Source organism: Acipenser ruthenus, chromosome 28, assembly GCF_902713425.1.
Source record: "Acipenser ruthenus chromosome 28, fAciRut3.2 maternal haplotype, whole genome shotgun sequence".
NCBI lineage: Eukaryota > Metazoa > Chordata > Actinopteri > Acipenseriformes > Acipenseridae > Acipenser > Acipenser ruthenus.
In genome coordinates, this window is record NC_081216.1 from 22,583,225 (window position 1) to 22,589,224 (window position 6,000).

Here is a 6,000-nt window from a genome sequence, read left to right on the forward strand (position 1 = left end):
AAGATATTTAATCTTAATACATATAACGTGTGGAGGAAACAATGCAAATGTTATTTTTTGTATCTGTGCACATCCATGCAGTTCAATGTATAGATTTGTTGTAATGTTGTGATGTAAGCCAGGAATTACAGATGCATTTAAATTTGCAAACATTTGAATAAATAATCTTTTTTGTTAATTTGTTCTGTATGTGCGCTTTAATAAGGGCCCTCAAAGCAAAAAAAAAACAAAAAAAAAACCTTTTTCAAACTTTGAACTTTCAGACTTTCATCTGACAGCCTCTATGCTAACTGATCTCTTGCTAAGTCACCCTCCTCCCCATTTCAATTTCTCTCTGACTGTAAGGCTCAATTACAAGAGGATATCTGGGTTGAGCTGTAATTCCTCAGGCATCTCTACTGGTCCTGGGCTAGTGCAGCACAACGTTGATTGTCCAAACTTCTATTTTACAGAAACCTCCGTAACCCAAACGGCCCCTCAGTGGACTTTCATCTTTTGTGCAATTCTTTTCCCTGCATTCTCCAACCAGCTGTGTATCTCTGGAGGGTAAAAGTAAGATCAGAAGCACTTTTCTGCATAAAAAGTAGTGACATCATGGGCACTTACACATAATTACAATGTTATTATGCACAGTTACAATGTACTTAACGTGTAAATCTTTTTGCATGATATAACCCTCACCCTTTTCTGATGCATTGTGTACTTGCATATATGGTGCAAAAAGATTTACACATTAAGTACATTGTAACTATGCATAATAACATTGTAATTATGTTTAAGTACACATGTATTTACTAAATAACTACTATGTACATGCACAGTATTTAGAAACACTTTGTGCAAAGTGTTACCCAAAACAGAACCTACAGTAAATACAAGTTGTCTTAAAGTAAGTAAATCAGTAGCTTTAAACACCACAAGGGGGCATAAGGGAGAAAAGTCAAGAAGTAACATTAACAATCTAAATGAAAACTGGATTTAATTAGATTGTTCTTAGGGAAATAATCAGTCCATGTTAACTTCCAAGAAGTGCACTAAAATAACCCCTTTCTTAATCCCACAAAAAATACCTGTATGAAAAATATTATTATATAATCATTATTACTATAAGATGTCAATTGTACCGAATATATGAAAATCTGGATCTCCAAAACACATTGAATAGTACCTAGGAGGTTCAGTCAATGTTGGGCAAGTACACACAATATGTCTGCTTGACATACAGTCTCACAAGAAAGAAGAGATGTTGATGTATAAGTGCTGGGTTTATTTGTAGTTCAGAACACATTTCTATGTGAAGAGCTGCTGTTTCCTTTGCAGCAGACCTGTGAGAGAGTGCTGATGGATTTATCTCCCGGTGTATTTTCAATGTCAGCTTGAAAAGGGGATCTTTAGCGTCCTCTGGTTTGGACCACCTCGGAGAACTGTTTGTGCTGCGGTGAAAATACCAAAGAAATGATTCACACAGGACCTCCATGGGAGACTGAAAAGTGTACTCATCAAGGTTGCCTTGAGTGTTTATTTATATGGTTTTGAAATTTGTAGTTTTTTTTTTTTTTTTACCTCTACGCTTTGGTTTTGTGTTACTTTATCATTCGTTTTTAAAACCTGGAAGCTGGGTTGTTGATGGGGTTATGGTTTGCCTAAAGCCAAAGATCAATAACATAAGATTCCCTCAAGCTCCTTGAAATAAAGAAAGTACACAGCATATCATATGCTGATATATATATATATATATATATATATATATATATATATATATATATATATATATACACTATTTTTTACAGAGATATTGTTCTCAATTAGAATATCCATTTTATTGTTGTTCAATTAGAATGTCCATTTTCTGAAAAATACGCTTTTTTTTGTGTGATTTGGAACCAATAATCCAATATCAATACTGAGTATTCCTAGGAAAAAAAAACACACTACTAACATTAGTTTAGTAATCTGAAAAACTACCCAAATTCGTGTAGTAACTACACTGATTGAGTAAAACCAAGACCGATGATAATGCATTTAACTTCAACATCAGGCTTTAAACTAAATAATAGCATTTCACTTCACTGTAACAAAAAGGGTAAGAATTACATACTAATTTGTCACTCAAGGGATCAAGCCTGTGCATGACACAATGGGGCCCACAGAAATCAGGAAATAAGTTAATTTCTTAATGAGCCGCTTAACTAATTGTGATGACGACTAATTGCTAGTCTGACAGCCATAGAGCTGAAGCTCAGCGAAACAGCAGGAGCATGTCTGGTTGGCTGTCTGTCTTTCGCAGTAAGTGACCAGTTTGTTTTTGTGTTAGGTTCTTAATTCCAGAATGCTTTTGTAAATATGTTGTACTAGCAGACTGTTATACCTCACACACGTGCAGTCTCCCACTCATGTGCTTAACGCAGCAGTACACAAAATTGAATTGATGTTGTTTATTTCTGTTTACATTTAGGCGCAGGGACAGTTTTTAATGTTTTTTGAGTTAGTCAATGAGCTGCAAATCTGCATCAGTCGCTCAAGCCACATGTGAGTGAATCTGTTTTTGAAGCCTTTGTTAGATGTTACCTCAGATGAGGTTGTTCAAGATTTGTGATGATCAGGGTTTGTTTAAACAGCCGATGGTGCCACTTGAATCTCTGTTCTTTTGAACTGTATACTGTATTCTGTGAGCGAAAGTTCAACATCCGAGTGCAGTCCTCTCCTTCAGACTATTTGAACCTCCCCCTGCTTTATTTGATGAGCACAGCAAGCATCTTTCCATTTAGAACTCCTCTTGTTGTCCTGTGCCATCCTGCTTTACTGAAACTGCACTGTCTAATTAGTGCAGACCAATACCTTCAGGGTACCTGGCTTTTCCTAGTATGTGAAAATGTGTGTGTGTTTTTCTGAACTGCCTGGTCCCAGGTGCCACACTGGCTACGACATATAGAAGCTTCTGCTGCTTTATTACCTGCAGGTGATGTATTGCTTTAATTGGACACTTGTGTTAAGCTGCAAGGTTAAGGTCCTGCTGTAAGATTGGGTGCCTGTTTACACAAGGTCACTGGGTTTTATTGGACTACAAAATAAACCATTCTCTATTAAGAAGGCTTCTGCACCATGCATATAAACAGCAGCAGACGCTTTGACACAAATACCCTTTAGTGTTTAGCAAAGGAAATCTGCCTGAAATCCATGTTGGCACAACGTTTTATTTCAAAGGCTGTAATTTAAAAACAAACAAAAAAATGTTGTGCAGTCTTTTCAGCTGGCACCCAGGGCTGGTTCAAGTCTTAACAAGGTAGTGACTGTGTACCTGTCACATTCCATTGATGGTTTTATTGTAGCTGAAACCACATGGGGTGGAGCACTTGATCTGCCGTTCTCTTCTCCCCAGATACATTCTTCAGGGAGCGCTGGGTATTTGACACATTGCCATCTATCCTGGGGAGCCTTCTGGCAAGTATTTCTCTCCCACAACCTTCACCATTTTGAATAGGCTTTGTCCAAGAGACCTGAAACCTGCAAGGGCCTACATCTGTTTAGGGGTTCAGTCCAGTGAAGTTTCTCAGTGTTTCCTTTCACACGGTACTTGTACTGTAGTTGTGATGGACCTGGTTCAGAGTAGACTTTGCCAAATGGGTAATTTGTTTTGGCAACAGCAAAGCATTTTTGTGTAATAGCTTGTTTGACAAAGGCTAACATTTAGAAGGCAGTCTACAGTGATTGCATTGCGGTTTATTTGTGTATTTCTCATGAATGGGTCTCCCTTTCTTAATTTACATAGTAAATTATACACATCAGAGGGTGTGTACAGTAGACAGTTATTGATTTGACTGTAAGATCCGTATTGGAAGTGTGTGCACTTATTTTTATATATATATATAGTGTGGAGTAGTGGTTAGGGCTCTGGACTCTTGACCTGAGGGTTGTGGGTTCAATCCCCAGTGGGGGACACTGCTGTTGTACCCTTGAGCAAGGTACTTTACCTAGATTGCTCCAGTTAAAAACCCAACTGTATAAATGGGTAATTGTATGTAAAAATAATGTGATATTTGTATAATGTGAAATAATGTATAATGTGATATCTTGTAACAATTGTAAGTAGCCCTGGATAAGGGCGTCTGCTAAGAAATAAATAATAATAATATATATAAGACACCTGAAAGCAAAAAGCTTTTTTTTGAGTATTTAGCTTCCTCCCCCCTTTTCATTGCAACCTTGTAGTATCCAAGATACACCCAAACCCTTTGATGCTTAAAGAATTAAGCAGGGAAGATCTTCCAAAAGTCTGAAAATTCTTCTCCAGTTTATACTTCAGAAGAACTTAGATTTGGGAAAATCTTCTGAAGAATTCTTGAGATGAAACCGAAGAAGTCTTTAAGTAGAAAGCTACAGAATTCCGCTTGCACTTCAGGTGTTTTTTCCTAAGATCATTCTTCACATGGCCCCAGGTGTACAGAGTCCTCTATCTCCTCACTCAGAGCCCAGCACTTCAGTATCCTGGTTAAGGACACAGTCGGTCATGCAGTTCACATGGATTTATTTCATACTTTGTGGTAGCCTTAGGGAAGCCAAGTACCCAGGACTGATTCTCAAACAAAACACAAGGGCATTTTGCGCAGTGCTTAATGCACGCAGTCACAGTAGATAAGAAGACTTTCCAGAACTTTTAAATGAACTAACACTGTTAACAATAATAAAAAAAGAGTTTCTTTAGATTGCACAGGGCAATACAAAAATGTAATTAACTTCAATTCTAATGCGGATTGTTTTGTAACTGAGATAAAGTGGTCTTCTTCAGTATTTTGATATTTTACTGCATGGTGTTGTGATAGTCAGGGGAGCGCAGGTTCGCATACTGTACTGGCTATGTCAAGTTTGCTGATCTTCACTGAATTAGGCAGTCAAAATCTACAGGGACTGCACTACAGCGGCCCCTACTGGCCAAGTGCCCTGTAAGCTCAAGCACACCCTTGCAGGGAAGCTCTCTGACTGCAGAACTGCCTTGGCAAAGGGACTGAAAACTGTAACAATTCTGGATGGAAATGACAGCTATTACACAGCTGTAATCGTTTCTTTCAAAAATCTGTCATAGAAACACATCTAAAAAAAAAAAAAACTTTAACAGCAATTGCTGGAAAACAAGTTTAAACCCCTTTTTTTAAGGCCCCAACCACCGATTCAGGATGGCATAATGAACAGCATTAACCGCTCTGTTTTCATAGCCACACTATTACACCCTCTTTTTTAAAAAAAAAAAAAGCTTCTTCAGGTGTTTATCTCCATCTCGTGAGCTTACCAACAGTTTTTTCTGCCTTTTGTTCCTAATGGAAAGTTCATGTAATTCAGTATGACAACATACTTACTGATTAAGGGCTTGAACCTGCATAGAGGAGGAATCAAACCTTGCACCCACACCCAGGCACAAGAGGAAGATTAAAATTCCATGAAAAAAAGAAGGGGAAACAACTTCAGAAAGGGATTAAGGCAAGGGAGAGGCAGGTTTCAACTAATTTCAAAATCCTGTACAAGACAATTTGTCAGTGCAAGCCTGTGTTAATTGTCATGGATATACAATGACATGCATTATTCTAGCGGAGCGGTGCAATAGTCAATGCTGTATTGTGTGTTCCACCCACTGCAAGCGCAAATTGTTTAACTCCTTTATCTTCTGCATATACAATCCAGTGGAAATCCTCTATCTTTTAGATCAGTAGAGGGCCTATTGAAAGCCTAAGATTCATGTGAAAAACAGTGTTGGGATTTCTGTCTGTTTTGCACGCTGCTTGTTACACAGCATACAAGTTGCTATGCAGTAGTCTGTTAATATAATTCATATTTGATGTTGAATTCATGTATTTTCTGAAATGCATGTACTTATAATAGGTACTGTGAACCTGGTAAGATGTATGGGGTCTAATAAGAGGCAGGTGGATTCAACCAGCATCAAAGGCAACACTCTTTTTTTCAGTTAAATAAAGACACCATTCCCTTGGTGAGGGGATTGTGATCCCT